Consider the following 17,737-nt stretch of genomic DNA (forward strand, 5'->3'; position numbering starts at 1 on the left):
AACCCATTCCACTGTGCCAATTCGAAAATATGTACATACTAGAATCACGATGATCACTCATACGCAACGGAGTACACACGAATACACACACCCAAAAGCTATTGTCTGAGATCTCGATGATATTCAGGCAACTACGGAAAACAGAAAAAAGGCGATGCGGAAAAAACGATATTGAAAACACAATAAAAGAAAAATCGCGTTCAAAACGCAGTGTTGCATTACAGTGCACAGCAATAACAACAAGTCTGGCAAGAAAGGCAAAACGCCAACTGAGGCGATGGTAGGGTATTCGTGTTAGCACCAGCAACAAAAGCCGCTTGCTTAAAGAGCACTTGGGAGTAGAAAACCAGCAAAGTATTTTAACAAATTCTCTGTTTTGAATGAATTTCATTGCCGCTGCGTTGCGTACGTGTTCGCAAGCTTATTGAAACGTTAGGGAAAATGGGAAACAGACACGCACACACAACTTCGAACTTTTTGTGTGTGAGAACACTTGCGCCAATACTGAACCCGTTGAGAACACTCACACACATGTGTCTTCTGGGCCCAACTCGAAATGCCGCCGCCGCCAAGTGCCAGTTCATATTCAGTTTCCGGCGGTATTGGCCGATATGACGGATGACGACGATACTCGTACAATTGCGGTTTAATTTTCACGTAGCGGTGTTTTTTTCGAGTTTCGTGTTTTTTCTTGTTGTTGTTTTGTGCGTGCATTTTGTGTATATGGCCACGGTCGAATGCGCATGCGAGTAAAGTCAAATAAACAAATAATTTAACAACAAGAAGCGGCAACGACTCGAACATCAGTCAGTCAATCGGGCTGTCAGTCAGTCAGGCAGGCAGATGAACAGTTGAGCCGTGCCGGTCGGTGGTGGGTCGGTTGCAAATATTCATTCGACAAATTTTGTTATGAATTTTATGACTTTTCTGCGCGCTGGCGGTTGTTAAACAAAAATTTTTAATTTTAGATTTTCGAAGATCCGCCAAAGAATGTGTGTTTGTGTGTGTGGGTATGCAAATTTGTACATACATATGTATACGTCAAGCGAATGACCCGTACGCTGGGAGACAGACGTTCAGTAGGTGGTTATGTTTTGTGTGCTTGCTGCTTTTTGTGAGAAGTTCAAACACATTTGAATGCAAATTTCAAGTCAATGATTTTTTTCTTTTTGTAAATAAGGCCAGCAATAATGCTTGCAGCGACAATGTATAAAAGAAAATCGCAAAAATAAAACGATAATTTAATAAAAAATTAACAGCTGTGTTGAAGCGTGAAAAATGCAAACAATTTTTAAACAACTGCGCCAAGTGACTTTTGGCGGTTTGACGTTGAATTGATGTATTGCGTAAATTGAATATTTTTTTTACAAAACTTTGGAGAAGATGCAAATATCAATAAAGGTTCTTGCATTGGAATGGACAAAAAAAATAAGAATTCGGGGTTTCACAGTTCTATTGCCACAATGTCATACGCTTGAAAATGGTAAAAGTGGTTTAGTGGTTATATAAAATATAATATATTACTTTTAGTTGATGGGTCGAAAATTTAAAATTTTTTGGGAGTGGGGATTCAAATTTTTTTCCTTGACAATTTTATTTAATTGTAATTAAAAATATATGTATACATATATATATATGATTTATCAGTAAAAATTTAATTCTGCAAAAAAAAGTTCAAAATTGTTTCGCCAAGTTTGTGAAATTATTTCCGGCAAAATAAAAAATTATTTCAATTTGATTAATTTCTAAAAAGAATAAATAATTTAAGTATTTAATTATTTCCAGCAAAAAGTTAACATTAAAAAATTCATTGTTTTTTCTCCAAATTTCTGAAACTTCCGACGAAAATGATAATTCAAAAATTTAATTTTTTCTACTAACAGACGCTTTCACCAGCAATTCAATCGGATAATGATTTTTTATTTTCTGTCGATTTCCATATAAAGTTCAAAAAATTAAAATCATTTCTCACTTAAATTGTTTTCGAGAAGTTGGCTGTAAATCCCTGAAACATTTTCAGACAAAAAATTAGAACACTCAATATTTAAAAATTTTTTTCGTACAACTTTTAAATTATTAAAAACTTTAAATTTTTATCAAAATTTCTAAAATAATTTTCTTCAAAAAATTAAGACTTCCGACGAAAAATAATAATTCAGATTATTTTTTTTTCAGTAAATACCTGAAAAGGCTTCTGACAAAAAAATGGAAAAAATTTAATATTTCGTGAAACATTTTTACTGTATATTAATTATAACTAAAAATATACTAAATATTTTATCAGGAAAAACTTTATTCTGCAAAAATTAAATATTCAAAAATTAAAATTTTTTTTCACCAAATTTGCGAAATTATTTCCGGCAAAAAATTAACATTAACAAATTAAATTTTTTTCTGCCAAATCTCTAAAACTTCCGACGGAAAATAATAATGCAAAAATTGAAATGGTTTCAGACAAAAACCAAAAAAATCGAGATTTTCAAAACTTTTTCCGTAATACCTTTAAATTATTCTTTACAAAAATTCATATTTTTACGCCAAATTTATGAAACTATTTTCGACAAATCTTAAAAGACTAAAAAATTATTCGCAAAATTTTTGAAACTTCCGACAAAAAGAATATCAATTCAAAAATTTATTTTTTTGCAAAACCTCTGAAATTTTTTACGACAAAAAATTAAAACATTAAAAACTTTTTATTTTTTTCCACAAATCTCTGAAATTATTTGCAATAAAAGAAAAAATAGTAAAATACGCTTTGACTATAATTTAAAGAGTAGGGTAGTAAAAATTTAAATACATTGTTCCGAAAATAGAGGTAGGCCGGTTTTATCAGTATTTTAAGTGAAAGGTTATTTTTTACTTATGTACGTTAGTTTTCATATTAATTTACACAAAATAATAATTTTTCACTTAAATTGCTATAGTGAAACTGGCTGTTAGTTTTCGACGAAAAATTTTAAGAAAAGTTACATTTTGATTAAAACTTTTTCATAGATTCTCTGAAGTTAGTTTAAAAAAAAAATAATTATAAAATTAAAACTATGCATCAGCGAAAGTTTAAACCTCCAATTGTTTTGCTACAAAATTCTCGTTTATAATAAACTAATTTCGATTAAAATAAAATCCTAGAAAATCCATATTTACATCGAAAAATTTCTGAAATTATTTTCAATAAAAAAAAATCAATAAGATTTTGTCTGGCTGCAATCAAGGCAAGGCGAATTTGTACAATGTGGTCTTACTAGATCAGCTGATTTTGTTTGTATGTTTCGCCTCACGTCTTAGTACAAGGCGCATTCATACGAGGTGATAGTGGCAGCACAACAACAAAAAATTGCTCCAACAAATTAAACGCATGATAAAATCAGAACACAAAAAATTTACTGCAAACACATCATATTGACAATCGCCGCAATTCAACTGATCCGGTTACAACACCTTGTATGAATTCGCCTTGGCTTAAAATGTCAAATTCAAATAGAAACAAAGCATAGAAAATTCGAATTTTTAATTAAAAAAAAATGTATAAAACAAATAATATCACTACAAAATTCCCAGAAAAAAGTTCTTTAACATTCAATGTACTGAAAAATCGCCGAAAAACAATAAAGTTTTCAGATGATTTAGAAATTTCACCGGAGGTGCATTAAAGTTTTCGATAAATTTAAAAATTTTACTGAACATCTACTAAAGTTTCCAGGAATACTGATGGAAACGCCCTCAGTCAAGTATTTTTTTTTTCTATCTGAACTTTTCCTACTCGTTCAGCGGTATTCAGTTAGCTCTGTCTTAGCATCAGCCTTGAAAGAAAATGATTACGATTATCGAGATTTGACAACCACTTCGGCACTGAAATTTCGGTAGGAAAGAATTTTAATTTGCTGCAAAAAAATAATGCTGGGTATTCAAACGGCTTAACAGTATTCGAAAGTGGTATTACAAGACCTTTCTATCACTCGAGATCTTTTACCGAGCCCATACTCTAGTCTTTTTTGATGATCTATGTAAGTGGTGGGCGAAGCTAAATTGGATATAGAAGAAGGTCTATCCAGTTTTGCTTCACCGATCATCTAGAAAATATTGTCCTGATCGGGGAGGGAAGGTTGCTTTGAAAGAGAACAGAATCTCCAAACATTCATATGCACATACAGATCAAGAACGGGCCAGTGGCGAGCCCAATGATATTACCAATTATTTTAGATATTAAGAGCTCAATCAGGTACAAGCACTAGGCTATCTCATTCAGAGGTCTACAATATTCAGTAACCGAATTGCGTTGTCTATTTGTTAGTGTAAAGCTCTTTTAAGGCTGCTTGATTGCCAGCGAAAATGAAGGCTTCTTTCGTCTCTGTAAGTTTTTGAGCAAGTTTCCGCGATGCTTTTTGGATAGCCAACACTTCTGCTTAGCATAAACAGCAGTGATCAGGGAGACGAAAAAATGTACCACCCTAAGTTTAGGTGTGAAAAATCTTCCGCCGATTCCTTCTGCAAGTTTTGAGTTATTTGCAAAAAACAAATTTTGAAGTCTACTATACCAGACCTTTCGTGTTGGCATCAGAGCTTTGTATTTCTTATCTTAGTATAGTTAAACGGCTTTAAATTCGCTCTATTAATGCGCCGGCTTCTCTGAGATATGCTGCCAATATACGGCTACCTCACGAGCAATTCATTTAAAAGTCCGTCGTCTCGTCGGCAGGCAAATTGCGAGCGTGTTTATGTAGTGAAAGAGAGCTTCCCACAAAAACCAGTTGCCGTTCGGAGAAAGCGTAAAACTGCAGTCCCTCCTCTCGACTTCAGTGACAACATCGAGACGCACATGACAAATCGGTGGCGATGCTCGTCCAAAAGCTTAACAAAAGAAGATCGCATACGACTGAGAGTCGAGGCTATTTAAACAGATGGTTTCAAGCTAAACGAAAGTTTCAGCAGTGGGCTTCACTCCAACGAACTCGTACTACATCTCAGATTTCCCTTACCGGACCACCGGTTCGGTTTTCAAACCGAACTAAACGCCGCAAAGGAGGTCCCTCGATGGCTCATAGCTTCCACTGGCCCAGTACGATATGTCACTATTTTGACAGCCTGGGTGCCTGGATACAGGGGTATTTCTAGCAACTACATAACCGACGAGTTGACAAGGGAAGAAACGAAAATAGACGTGATCAAATCTGCTCAGCACGTGGGCAAATCTTTAACCTTCTTCAAACAGAGAAAGACTAAGCCTCTCGAGGAGGTGGGTGCTGGCACCCAGCTATCAGACTTCCAGATATATATGGGCAAAAGTTGATGTAAAGCGATCTAAAGCTCTCACCCATTGGGGTAACTGCTCCTCTCTGAGATTAGTAGTTGGGGTAATAATAGCACTTTTTTATGTGCACGCATGGAGAGAGGATTATCTCCGCCACTATTACCTTGCTTAGTTACATTTTTTAAACCATAGGAGCGAAGAGAATACTCTGCTTTTGTGGCCTGCCATTTTGACTGTATTCCGAATCAAAATGCCTCCTAGTTCCGAACTTAGCACTTTGCGGATGCGCAGTTGATGGATGAGTACAACCAGGGCCTCGTCTACCCGAAGAGCTGTCATGGTTGAGGTAATTGCCTCTGCTTTTTCGGGGAACGCTCCACCAGGATGTATTACTTAAGTTTAAGTGATATCTCACGGGGGATTAAAGTAACTAGGCTCCGGATGGAAGTATTGCATTGACATAGTGTCTGATGTGGGTTTACAAAAATTCTACCCAGTTCTTTAATAAAAATTCTGATAAGCTTATTGGCCTTTCCACTCGGTATGGCTTAGCTATTAAAGCAGATATAATAAAAATTCTCTTTTCGCTTTTATGTCGCTATGCAAAAACATACCAAAGCCCTTATTGCATATGTATGCGAATAAAATTCTTCGAGTGACCGCAAAAATATTTATGCCACCAACAGCGAGTCATTTTCGGAATTATTCAACCGTTTTAGACACATAAATATGCATTGCTGTGTGCGCACGGGTATGTACAGTGGGCCGCATAATGAGCGGAAATCAACTGCCCAAAATGAAATAAAGAATACCTGACACAAAAAAAAACAGAAAATAAAAAAAATAATTTAAATACAAAAAACATTAAACATTACAGCAGACAATTGGCAATTTGTTGTGGTTGTTGCGCTTTTTGTAGCGCGTCGCTGTGCGTATGTTTGTATGTGTATGAGTGTACGCGTGTTAATGTAAGCGGAAATCGAGAATTTAATACAACAGAAACAACAACCAACAGCAAGAATAACACTGAAAGTACAGCAAAGGAAATATTAATGAGCACATCAACTAAAATAACAACAACAGTAACAACAGTGGCCAGCGCGCAGAAAAAAAGCAAAAAAAAAGAATGAAGCAAGAATGCTTGTGCAAAACAATGCAAAGCATTTAACTGCATTTTTTTCAGCGATTAAAAAATATTGTTTTTCGTTCTGAATTTTTTAATTTTTTTTTTTTATTTCCTTGCGCAGCAGTAAATGACAAAAAAGTGCAAGCAGCAAGCGAAGTTAAAGTGAAGCAAAGCAAAAGTGGTAAACAATCTGTGACATATAGTGCAAAAGAAGTGAACGAAAAAAAGGAGCAAAAGAAGTAAGCGAAAAGGAAGCAAAAAGCGAGTTTAAAAAAGTGAACAAAGAAGATTTAAAAGAAGTATTAAGAAAGTCAGAAAAAACGGGAGCAAAAAGGGAAGTGAAAAAGAGGAGCAAAAAAATGTGAGAAAAATTTTTCCAAGAAAAAAAGTATGCAAAAAAAGTGACAGTTGTGATGAGTGAAGCAAGCAAATGTCTGTGAGGTGATTGTCGTTATACATATGTATGTATGTATGGAGACAAGAAAAGCAAGAACAACAAAAACTAAAGAAACAGCAAGCAGCAGCATTTGCTAACTGCACTTTGTCGCATTGACAGTTAATTTGCTGTGGAGCGCCGCAAGTGTGGCGAACAGCGATCAAAAGTAGCAGCAGTTGCAAAAGAATAACAACAACACCAACAAAAAGGCAGCGAGAAAAGCTTTAGCAACTCTTATATTGCTGCTCGCTTGCAAAAAAAAGTTCCAACCTTTTTTCTACCTTCCCCCTCTGCCTTCATTGTCAAACGCGCTGGTTGTGTTGCCACGCCCCGAGTTAACTGTTCGATATCAAAAAGCAAAACCGCTGAGAACCAACAGTCGCTTGGCCTCTTAGCGGCCCATTAGTGTCTACAATAACAACAACAACAACACTCCATTGCAACTAGCCAAAAACCAGACAGAAAAAGAAACGATAGCAACAACAACAATAGCCAAGAGTTGCACTAACTGCATCCGACGTCGCTGCGCCATCAGCTCAACCTCAGCTGTCATTAGTTGACGTTTTAATTGCGGCTTCGATTTGCTGCTTTGCAATTTGCATTCAAACTCGGCAAGACAATAGCCGCAAACTGTGTGCAACAACAACAAAAAAACTCACAACAGCAACAATAACAACAATAAGTACATGCATAAAAGCCACATTATCTGTGCGCGCACGAAAGCGAAACGAAAAACGAAGTGTTAAACAAAGAAAAGTGTAAAAATTGCATATTTTCTCATTCTGCCCCCTCTGTCAGCCACCTAGCAGGTAACTGCTGCAGCGCATCAACTATCAATCCAGCTGTATGTAGTCCGTAGTGCTATCAAGTTTAGATTTAGCTGTGTTTTCTCTATTGGTAAGTATCTATGAGAATTTCATGTTTTTATCACTTTGTAACTTAGTTGCATTTTACTTGGGAATCTGTACTCAAAGTTGACGTGCGAAATGACAAATTATTCTAATAGAATTATCGAATGCTGATGACAGTGTTGGGAAGCGTTTTTACACTGGATTCTTTTTTATTTTTTATTTTTTTTTGTAATAAATATGCATTTTCTCATCGTAATGTACTCCTATCTATGTACATTAGGGTGGTCCTCAAAAAATCAAATGAGCGATTTTTTCAGTCTAACCCCTTCAATAGGTAATACCATGGTCACATATATCACATACAAATTTTGGTCCCGATTGGAGACGGTTAAGGCGTGTCGCACAGGGGCCAAAATTCAGATTCCTCTATAGAGACTGAAAAAATTAAAATTAATTTTTTTGCCAATTCATACCAAAAAAAAAGTCGATACTACCGTAGTCGAAGATATCACATATAAATTTTGGTCCCGATTGGAGTCGGTTAAGGTGTTTTGCAATGGGGTCCAAGGCCAGCTGCTCCACGGAGACTTAAAAAATTAAAAATATTTTTTTCATTTCATACCCAAAATCGATACTACTAAAGTCGAAGATAACACATAAAACTTTTGGTCCCGATTGGAGTCGGTTAAGACGTTTCCATAGGGTAATCTGAACTTTGACTCCTGTGCGCCACGCCTTAATCGACTCCAATCGGGGCCAAAATTTATATGTGATATCTTTGACTATAGTAGCATCGACGTTGGGGTTGAGGCTTAGGAAATCTGATGTCAAAATTTGCTTCCTACATTTAAGGACCACCCTAATGTACATACACATGTACGTGGTATGGTGTGAAACGCTCATCGGCTGAGTCATACCTAGTCGACAAGCTAACGGCGTAATTTAAATTAAACTTAATGCCAGTTGAATGATATTCCATGACAGTTCTTCAAGTGTTCTCGCTAATCCTAAAACAGGCTAACTTCAGATAAGCTTTTCATAATGAAAAGACAGCGTTGCTGAGAACAGAGAAAAAAACAAACTGGAAATCGAAGAAGCACTAAGTCTCCATTATTCGGTTAGACAGTTTTCTTACTATCTTTTGTAGTTAGGCCCGATAGGGAAACCTTTGCTCTATCCATCCATTTTACAGCGATTATAAGCTACTCTCTTCCACTATATTGTAGAGCCCCTGAAAGGATTAATAGGGTGGCCCTTGTCCCGTTATCCTTACAAATATTGTGAAAGCGAAAGTGAGTTTGTTTATTTGTTACGCTTTCGCGCTTTAACACTGGTGTCATTTATCCCAACTTTAAATATAGGATCGATTGACAAGGGGGCGTGGCACCGCCCAAAAAAACGGAATTTTTCATACTGTATTTCGACTGTTGAGTGGAAGATCTACCTATCTTTGCAGCCAGTTCGAAAACGCCCTATCTCAAAAAACTTTTCAAGAATGCCTTTCAAATCTCCTTGATCTCCTTTCAAAATGTATTCCTTTAAAGGAATTCTGAAATAGCGCGTTCTTGAAAAGTTTTTTGAGATAGGGCGTTTTCGAACTGGCTGCCGAGATAGATCGGCCTATCCACTCAGCAGTCGATTTATGATAGAGAACTTGAATTTGATTTGGACAAATATAAAATTAATTCAATACTCTTAGAGGAGGGCTGCGACCGGTTTAAAGAATTAAATTCCACTTGAATTAAGGGAATTATTAATTGGAAATTTGTATTACATAAGTATCGTCAGATGAAAAGGGCTTAAAAGGTTGCAGTTTAAAAATATTTTGAAAATTAATTATACGCAAGCTATGTACATATCGCACACCTAGATCTAAAGGGAGTTTACTCAAACTTCAGATTGCGAATTAAACTGCAAACAAATTCAACGCAAGGAATACAAAAACGGATATAACACTAGTTTTTTAGTTGGGCATATAATCATGAAGAAAAAAATATTTGAATTCATTGGAGGTACGTCCTATGCATTGATTTATGCAAAAAAAAAATAGTCGTAATTTTTTTGTGGAGTTGATCGCACTTTATAATAAAGTATTGGTGTCGAAAGGTTGTTAAGAAACCTTTAGTTTTAATATTTAGAATATACAAGTAGTTAACAAGGGTTACCACCTGTTTCAAGATTAAATTCAATTATTTTAAATTAATTCAATCGAAATGGTTTTGAAAAGCCGTTATTTCTAAACTACATGTAGGAGGGTTGCCACCTATTTGAAAAATAAAAATTTGCTTGAAATAAGGGAATTTGGTAATTGGCATATATACCTGTAGCTTGAAATTTTTGAAGACGGTTGCCACCGGTTTCAAAAGTATAATTAAATTAAATAATACGCAAGTCAAAGTTTAGACATCGTTAGTTTGAACATGTAAAATTGTCTAAGGTGCTTGAAGAAGGTTGCCATCTGTTTTAAAACAAAAATCAAATTAAAATGTTAAATGATTTATTGCAATATGTGTATCAACCGAAAGCCTTGATTTCTAAACTATATGTAGGAGGGTTGCCATCTGTTTAAAAACTCAAATTGGGTTTCAATTCAGGGAATAAATTAATTGAAAATGTATCACAAGGAAGAGTGTGCGAATGTACGGGTTTTAAGAAAGTTTTAGATTGAAAATATTTTTAAGGAGGTTAAACAAAATTTGAAAATCTTTTTTTTTTTGGCTGAGTTTTAATATGTTGAGTTTTATTGAAAAAATATATATATATATATTACTCCAGTTAAGGTTTTTTGTCCTAGAGTCTATTCAGGTGGAGGAAACAAGCTATTTCAATAAGAGAACTTTGTGAAGAAAATAAATAAAGTTCACATGCCTGATCTCATCTGACCACTGGAAATGGTTTCTGAGGTTAGTTATCGTTGCTGAAGTCAATCATTGTTTCAGAAATTTTGAACACATGCATCAATTACGACTATTTAGTTTAAGCACTTTTACATAGCTATATCAGGATCAGTATGGCTCTGTTAGAGGTGATGTTCTAGCAGATTCCTTTTCAGAAACTATCTTAGTGTTGTAAAAGTAGTCTTATTAAAGGAAATCTATACTGTGCCAATACAGGTTAACCAAACCTAGATTTTGCACCTAAGGCTCAGTTCATGGACTGATGAACACAGACTTTGTTAAAATCACTTTTCCAACGTCAGAACGAGTCATCTTAATTAAATTTTTCCAAACTTGGTAAGATCTAGGCTATATTTTAAGCAAGATTGTGATTGAAGAAATTTGTCCAGCATCAGAACACTTGTTCTTACTATAGTTTATCATTATCAGGTCTTGTTCTGGTGAAAAAAATAAAATACATTTGGGGGAATTCAGACAGACGCCAAACAAAATTACGACAATGCTTCGGGAATCTCTCTTGAGATCCGACCATGGCAAGTTTAGTGGTACGTAACCTCTTCTGCCACTTAAATATCTATAACTGATCCGTTTCGGGTTAGCTTGTCAGCCGTTCCATTTCCATTAATGCTGCTGGTCCCTGGCACTCAGAACACTGACATAGCAGAACAACAGTTGAAGGCGTAACTTGTTCTCTTCATTATATACTTTACTTCATTATATAGAGGCCATATTAACAAAAACAAATGCTCAATCTCACATGCTTGTCCTGATTTGTTTAAAAGCTTAATCTATTTTACGCTAAGGGAAAAAATTCAGTTCTGAGAATACTTTTCGTATTTGAGCTCAGTCGATAACATTCTCGCCCCAAAACCCCGGTCTATTACGAATGGAATTATCTAAGTGCTTTTTAAAATATAGTAAGTTTGGTTGGTTTAAGTGGATTGCCACCCTGGTGACAAGCAATTAGCAAGTTTGCCATTTTGATTCCGCCACTCGTGCAACCTACAGCCATTTAGCGCCTTTAATAAATTTCAGTACATCATACAGAGAGAGGCAGCTGCACTCTGAAATATTCTGCAGGAATGGTTTGCCGAGTGTTTTAGCCTCATTCTTGCGAAGACTGGACACTCGCAGAGCAAGTGGTCGACTGTCTCTTTTCAGCCTGGGTCATCGCAGCTGCGGCAGAACCTACTGAAGGGCAGTCGTATCCTTTCGGCATGCATCCCAACGGGCCAGTGTGCTGTGCATACTGTAGTAAGTTTTGTAGGAATCTGTTTTGCTCATTCCTAAGATTGCTTTGGGCTTGAGGTCGTAGGACACCCAGAACTGCCGGGTATTCATGTAAGATCCTGTGCAGTCCCACCTCTGCTGACCTTCGAATGATACATTTCGGTAATTTTTGTCTTAATCTCCCTGAGCGAGGCGAACATATCCATCGCGTGGCACACATTCAGTGCGGAGCCGCTCCTTGCTAGTTCGTCCGCTACCTCGTTTCCGTAGATGCCCCTATGTCTCGAGACCCATAATTGGGTAATTTCCTGTTGATCAGAAATATAGGCCAGCTCTCTCTTACATTCATCCACTTGCGGAGATCTAACAGAGAGGATGTTCACCTGCGTTCTCGCGGGTACATTCTCTTTGATGTACCTTACTGCCTCCTTAATAGCAAACTTTTCGGCCTGGAAAACGCTTGCGTGGTCTGGCAGGCGGAAGGATAACTTTAAGATATATTGCTCAATGAAAACCCCAGCACCAACTCTGCATTCCATCTTTGACCCATCCGTCAAAACAGTTAAGCCCTGCACGTACCCGAAACTTTCCTGGTTCCAGTAAATGCGGCTTGGGTTTTCGGCAGGATATAGTCAGTGGGCAGCGCTTTGATTTCAGACGGTATTGCGTCTAGGATGGAACCGTGCCCTCCAGAGCCCCAGGACACGCAGCGGTCTTTATTTAGAGCAGCTTGACTAACTCTTTATAAAAAGGCGGCTGATGTTCTCAGGAATTATTCTTTTAAAAACTATGGACTTGAATTGCTTGAAGATTGACTTTTGAAACTGCTGAAAAACTGTGTGTCTTTTCCGTACTTTGTGCCCCATACGTTCTTCACTCTTCATAGCTTGAAAGCTAATAGTCTATTTCGCTTCCTTCGATCACTTGGTACTGGGATGTTCACTTAAAACCAGCATTTTGTTTAAGGTTTATTTTTATTTTCTTCTGCGAATATTTACAAACAATTAAAGGTATTAAATAGCAAGATTTTCTTTGAAAGTGACAACAACAAAACCCTTGCGGACGTAAACCACGCGTACGCTGAAGTACTCGTACATACGTAAGCAGCAAAACAAAGCTTCTACTATTTACTCGCACTTCCAACTGTGTTGACTTGGCCGCCGCGGCACAGTTGGCACGACTATGTTTAGAGCCAAATTGTCTGGTGTTTGTGGACAAATGTGTTGATAAATGCTTTTAACTGTTTTCAAATGCTACAGAGAGAGGAGGTAATCAATTTAATAGTTTTTTGTGTGACTGCATTTTTTTTATTTAATGATCTATAGAAAAAATGTTTATATTCTAGTAGGTAAATTTTAAATAAATTTAATAAAAAAAAATCCTTCAGAAGATTACTTGGGTAAAATAGAGATACTGTTTATATTGAAATCAGAAACCTCAAATTTTTTTCAATTGAGTTTTAAACACAATTTTCAAAAAAATTTGTTGGAAGAATCGTCGGTTAAAACGAGCTAAGCTTTTAAGTTAGGGAACAAAATTTTAATTGCTTTGAATAAAGTTTTTTATTCAGATTTCTAGGAAAATTTATTAATGATGTTTATGAAAGTAAAATTTGAATATTGAAATGAGAAAACTAAGATATTTCCAGTTTTCGAGACAAAATTTCGAAAATAAGTTTTTAATATAACTAAAAAAAAATTTGTATGGCGGAACAACTCTAGCTGAATGGGCCTTAGTCTAAACTATATGTTAATAAGAAATTTAATATTTTTTTTTATACAATTCTCTAAAAAATCATTGCTTAAGAATTCTAGGTTATATGGAAGTATGCGTAAAATAGAAATAATAAAACTAAATATTTTTCACTTACATACATAAATTTATTACTAAATTTTCTCACCAAATTTTTGCAAGTTTTAAATTAAATTTTCAAAATGAAGTTATTGGAAAAATGAAAAATATTGGAGAATCGTAGACTGAAGGAGCCAAGATTTACATTAAATTAATCAAAGTAAAATTATTTTGAATTAAAATTGTGTATGCCGTTCTTGATTTCGGAAGCATTCTGTATAAGATAGAAGTCAAATTTCTATCAATATGAGAAAACTAGAAAAATTTTCGGAGGTTACTTTTAAATAAAATTAAAAAAAAAAAATCTAGTGCATGAATTCTAAGCTGGGTAGAGCTACGAAAGTTACAATTTTTTCACTTGAATTGTTATTCAGCTCTCTATAAAACTTATTGCTGAAATATTGTGGATTAAACAGGAGTAAAATTTCTGTTAAAATGTGAAAGTTAACTTTTTTCAGTAAGCTTCAAATTCCACTTAAAAAATTGGTGGGGAATTCCAGGCTGAATAGAGCTAAGATTTACATTAAGAGAAGAAAATATAAATTTATTGTAATTAAGTTTTTTATAAAGTTCACTTCGATAATTTATTGCTGAAGTGCTATTCTAGTTTATTAAGATGAATAATTTTTTTTTTTATAAAAGGTGAAAATTAAACTTTTTTCTAAGATTTACATTAAGAAAAGCAAATTTAAATTTCTTGACATTAAATTTTTTAATAAGTTATCTACGATAATTTATTGCGGAATTACTATTCTGGTTTAATAATATAGAAGTAAAATGTTGTATTAAAATGTAAAAATTCAATTTTTTTTTAGTAAATTTTTTTATTCACTTTTCTGACAAAATTTTTGGAGGTAAGTTTTTAAAAACATTTTTGAAAGGAAGTTTTAAGTGGTATGATTCTAAGCAAAGAAGTATAAGAAATAAAATATTTTTAAATAATTAGATTGAAAAAAAATTCTATTGAAATGGGAAACATTTTTTAAATATATATTTTTTATAACTTCTCTAAGAAAATTTATGGTGGACGAATTCTAGAACATATGAAGGTAATATTTCTATTGAAATGAAAAAATTAAAAATTTTTAATTCACATTTTTTTTTAAATTATCTTGTAAAGTTTCTAGAGAAAAAATTCTAGAACGAATGGGGCCAGAAGATTTATATATACGTATTGAAATGAGAAATTCCAAACTCAAAAACGTCTTAAAATTTCGTATGGTTTTGGTTAGAATTCTAGGTTAGGTCGGAGCTATGATTTCTGTCTAAGGAGAGAAAATTTTATTTTTTAATACATTTCTTATTTAGATGTAGAGGTGTGAATAAAATTACGTAAAGCAGAAGATCAAGCTAGCAATTATTGAATTTAAATATTTTATATCTTACATTCGAATTTTTGTCATATTTTTTATTAGTAATTTCTGGTAATTTTTTTCTTTGTTTTCACTAATGGCATTTTAGAAAATTTCCTTATGTATAATTGAATTTTAATTTCATATATTTTTTTTAATTTTCTGTTTCAAAATATTTTTAAATTCAAAACTCATCTTTGATTATTAAAATTTAAAAAAATAAATATTGTCCCCCTTGTGACCGGCCCATTAAACTCAAAGTCTATTTAAATATTCATTTGTTGCTATTTTTGTAATGAATATTTAATTTATTTTTACGTCAACCTTGAAACACTTCTAAGCCGTTTTTTTGATTAACACACAACAAAAACAAGTAGTATAATAGAAAAATAGTGACATAGCGAGAAAAATAGAAAACTAACAAAAAAAAAAACAGAAAAACAACTCGTGCACCGCTGGCGATCGGCCGGTTGGAATCTAGAAGATACCCGGGCAGCTGACGATGCTAGGCCTGGCATATATGTATGTATGTAGATAGATACTTGTCTAATAGATTCGCTACAAACATACGAACTTATGCAGGCTTATTTGTATGTAGCGCATTTGTATAAATACATATAGTAAACTATGCGTTTGCCAGCGCGATTTGTCGCCGTTTGTAATTTACGCTCGACTGAAATTAATTTGCATAAATTGAACAAAAAAAAATTTACATACACATTCAAGGAAAACGAAATAAAAGCATTAACCACTACTGCGGACAATTAATTTGAGGCATAAAAAATTAAAACTGAGTTATAAAAACATACATATACGTACGTACGAGCATATACCCATGCATGTCCATTTCTGTGGGAATGTGTGTGTGAAAAAAAAAATACTATAATAATGCCTGTGAGTGCAACTTGTGTGAAATAATGCAAGTTTTTGCTGGCAAACACACATTTGTTTTGCAACTGCAGCATGCAATCGTGAAAATGATCATATTTTCTGTATTGCATTAAATTATTATTAATTTGAACTTCTGAATTGAGTTCAATTAATTGTTCCTTGAAATGTACATTACAACAACTTAAATAATAGTAATAAAAAAAAAAGTTTTAAACAAAAATAAGAAAAATATCAAAAGAAATAAATGCAAAAAAGTAAAATAAGAATTATGTGCAAAAATGTATAAAAATAATAATAAAGTTAAAAAATAAAAATAAATAATAAAAAAAATAAAATCATTAAAAATTAATTACATGCAATAAAAACTGTAATAAATGAAAGTGATATGAAAAATAAGAGGTAATAAGTAAATTAAACAATAGTAATAAATAAAATATACTTAAAAAAATAAAATATAAAAAAAAGTATTGCAAAATGAGTAGAACAAATTTAAAAAACACGCTATAAAATAAAATATAAAACCGACAAAAATGTAAAAAATAAAATAAAATCAAATTAAATATGAACAAAAGAAAAATTGAATGAAATGATAAAATATATAAAACAAATAGAAAAATATTAATCAAAATAAATGAAATTAAATAAAAAATTAGATAATTTCTTAGTTCGATACAAATCTTAACTCGGCCAAACTAGCAGTTTTCTACAAAAAATTTTACTTAAAGTTTGTCATTTCTCATTTATATACTAATATACTTATAAATCCTTTAGCCACAACCGATCTAAAATTTTTAGCCAAAGATTTTACTAAACAATTTTATAAAAATATTGACTGAAAAAATTTTAATTTTCCTATTTCAAAAGAAATTTTACTTTCATATAACCTAAATCTCTGTGCAAATTGAATTTAAAACTTCCTTCCAAAAATATGGAAAATTTAAAAAACAACATTAACAACAAAAATTTTAGTCTTCTTATTTCAAAAGATACTTTACTTACATTCGAGGACTCCTCAGCAATAAATTTTCATAGAAATCTCAATAAGAAAATTTATTAAAATATTTTTTCTTGGATTTAAATCTTAACTCTTAAACTTTGTAATCAAAAATACTATTTTCCTTCAAAATTTAGTATAATTTTTATAAAAAATTAATTTTTCTATTCACAATTTTAACTAAAAAATCGGGTTTTCTAAAAAAGTAGTTTGGAAAATAAAAACAAAAACAATTACATATCTCGAAATTTTTACATAAATTTTAGTCATCAAAAAAATTCCTGAAATATTAAACAAAATTTATTTTCCCAGAAAATTAAACACCATTTTAACAAAAATTTAGGGCTTTTATAAGTGTTAATAGAACTTGCAACTAAAGTAAGTTTCATACAAGATTTATTACTTATTATAATTTAACTAGAACAAGTAAGAAAGTCTAAGTTCGGGCGGAGCCGAACATTAAATACCCGGCGCAAGTATTAAATATATGTTTTCCACCTTTCCGAAAGCTACCGCTACACGATAATCCGGGGTGTATAAATTTTAAGTAAATTAGCGTCCTTAAATTTCGAAATATTGCAGTTTCGAGCATTTCTGAAATTTACCGTTATATGAAAAGCAGCCGTAATTTTAGCCCGAATTCAATAATTTTTAATAATTGGCTTTTATGTGGCAAGCACAATAACCGTACCGAGTTTGGTACAAATTGGTATAACGGTTACCGATATACGTATATGTTATCATAAGTGGGCGGTGCCACGCCCATTTTCCAAAATTTTACCATAAACATATTTCTTGGTAAAGAATTGTTGCAAGCATCAATTTTGAATAAATTAGCGTTAATAGTTACTGATTTAT

General features: G+C 33.3%; 1 protein-coding gene across 1 annotated transcript in view; it reads left to right on the forward strand.

The window, feature by feature from the left end:
• Nucleotides 1-591: 591 nt before the first annotated feature.
• Nucleotides 592-17,737, forward strand: part of LOC108369118 (uncharacterized) — a gene marked incomplete at its 3' end in the record, with an annotated part of 51,901 nt that continues 34,755 nt past the window's right edge. The window contains exon 1 of the mRNA XM_017624117.1: nucleotides 592-875. The remainder of the gene's footprint in view (nucleotides 876-17,737) is intronic.

The sequence above is a fragment of the Rhagoletis zephyria genome, unplaced genomic scaffold (assembly GCF_001687245.7).
Source record: "Rhagoletis zephyria isolate East Lansing unplaced genomic scaffold, Rhagoletis_zephyria_1.1 Rzeph_scaffold_03501, whole genome shotgun sequence".
Classification (NCBI taxonomy): Eukaryota; Metazoa; Arthropoda; class Insecta; order Diptera; family Tephritidae; genus Rhagoletis; species Rhagoletis zephyria.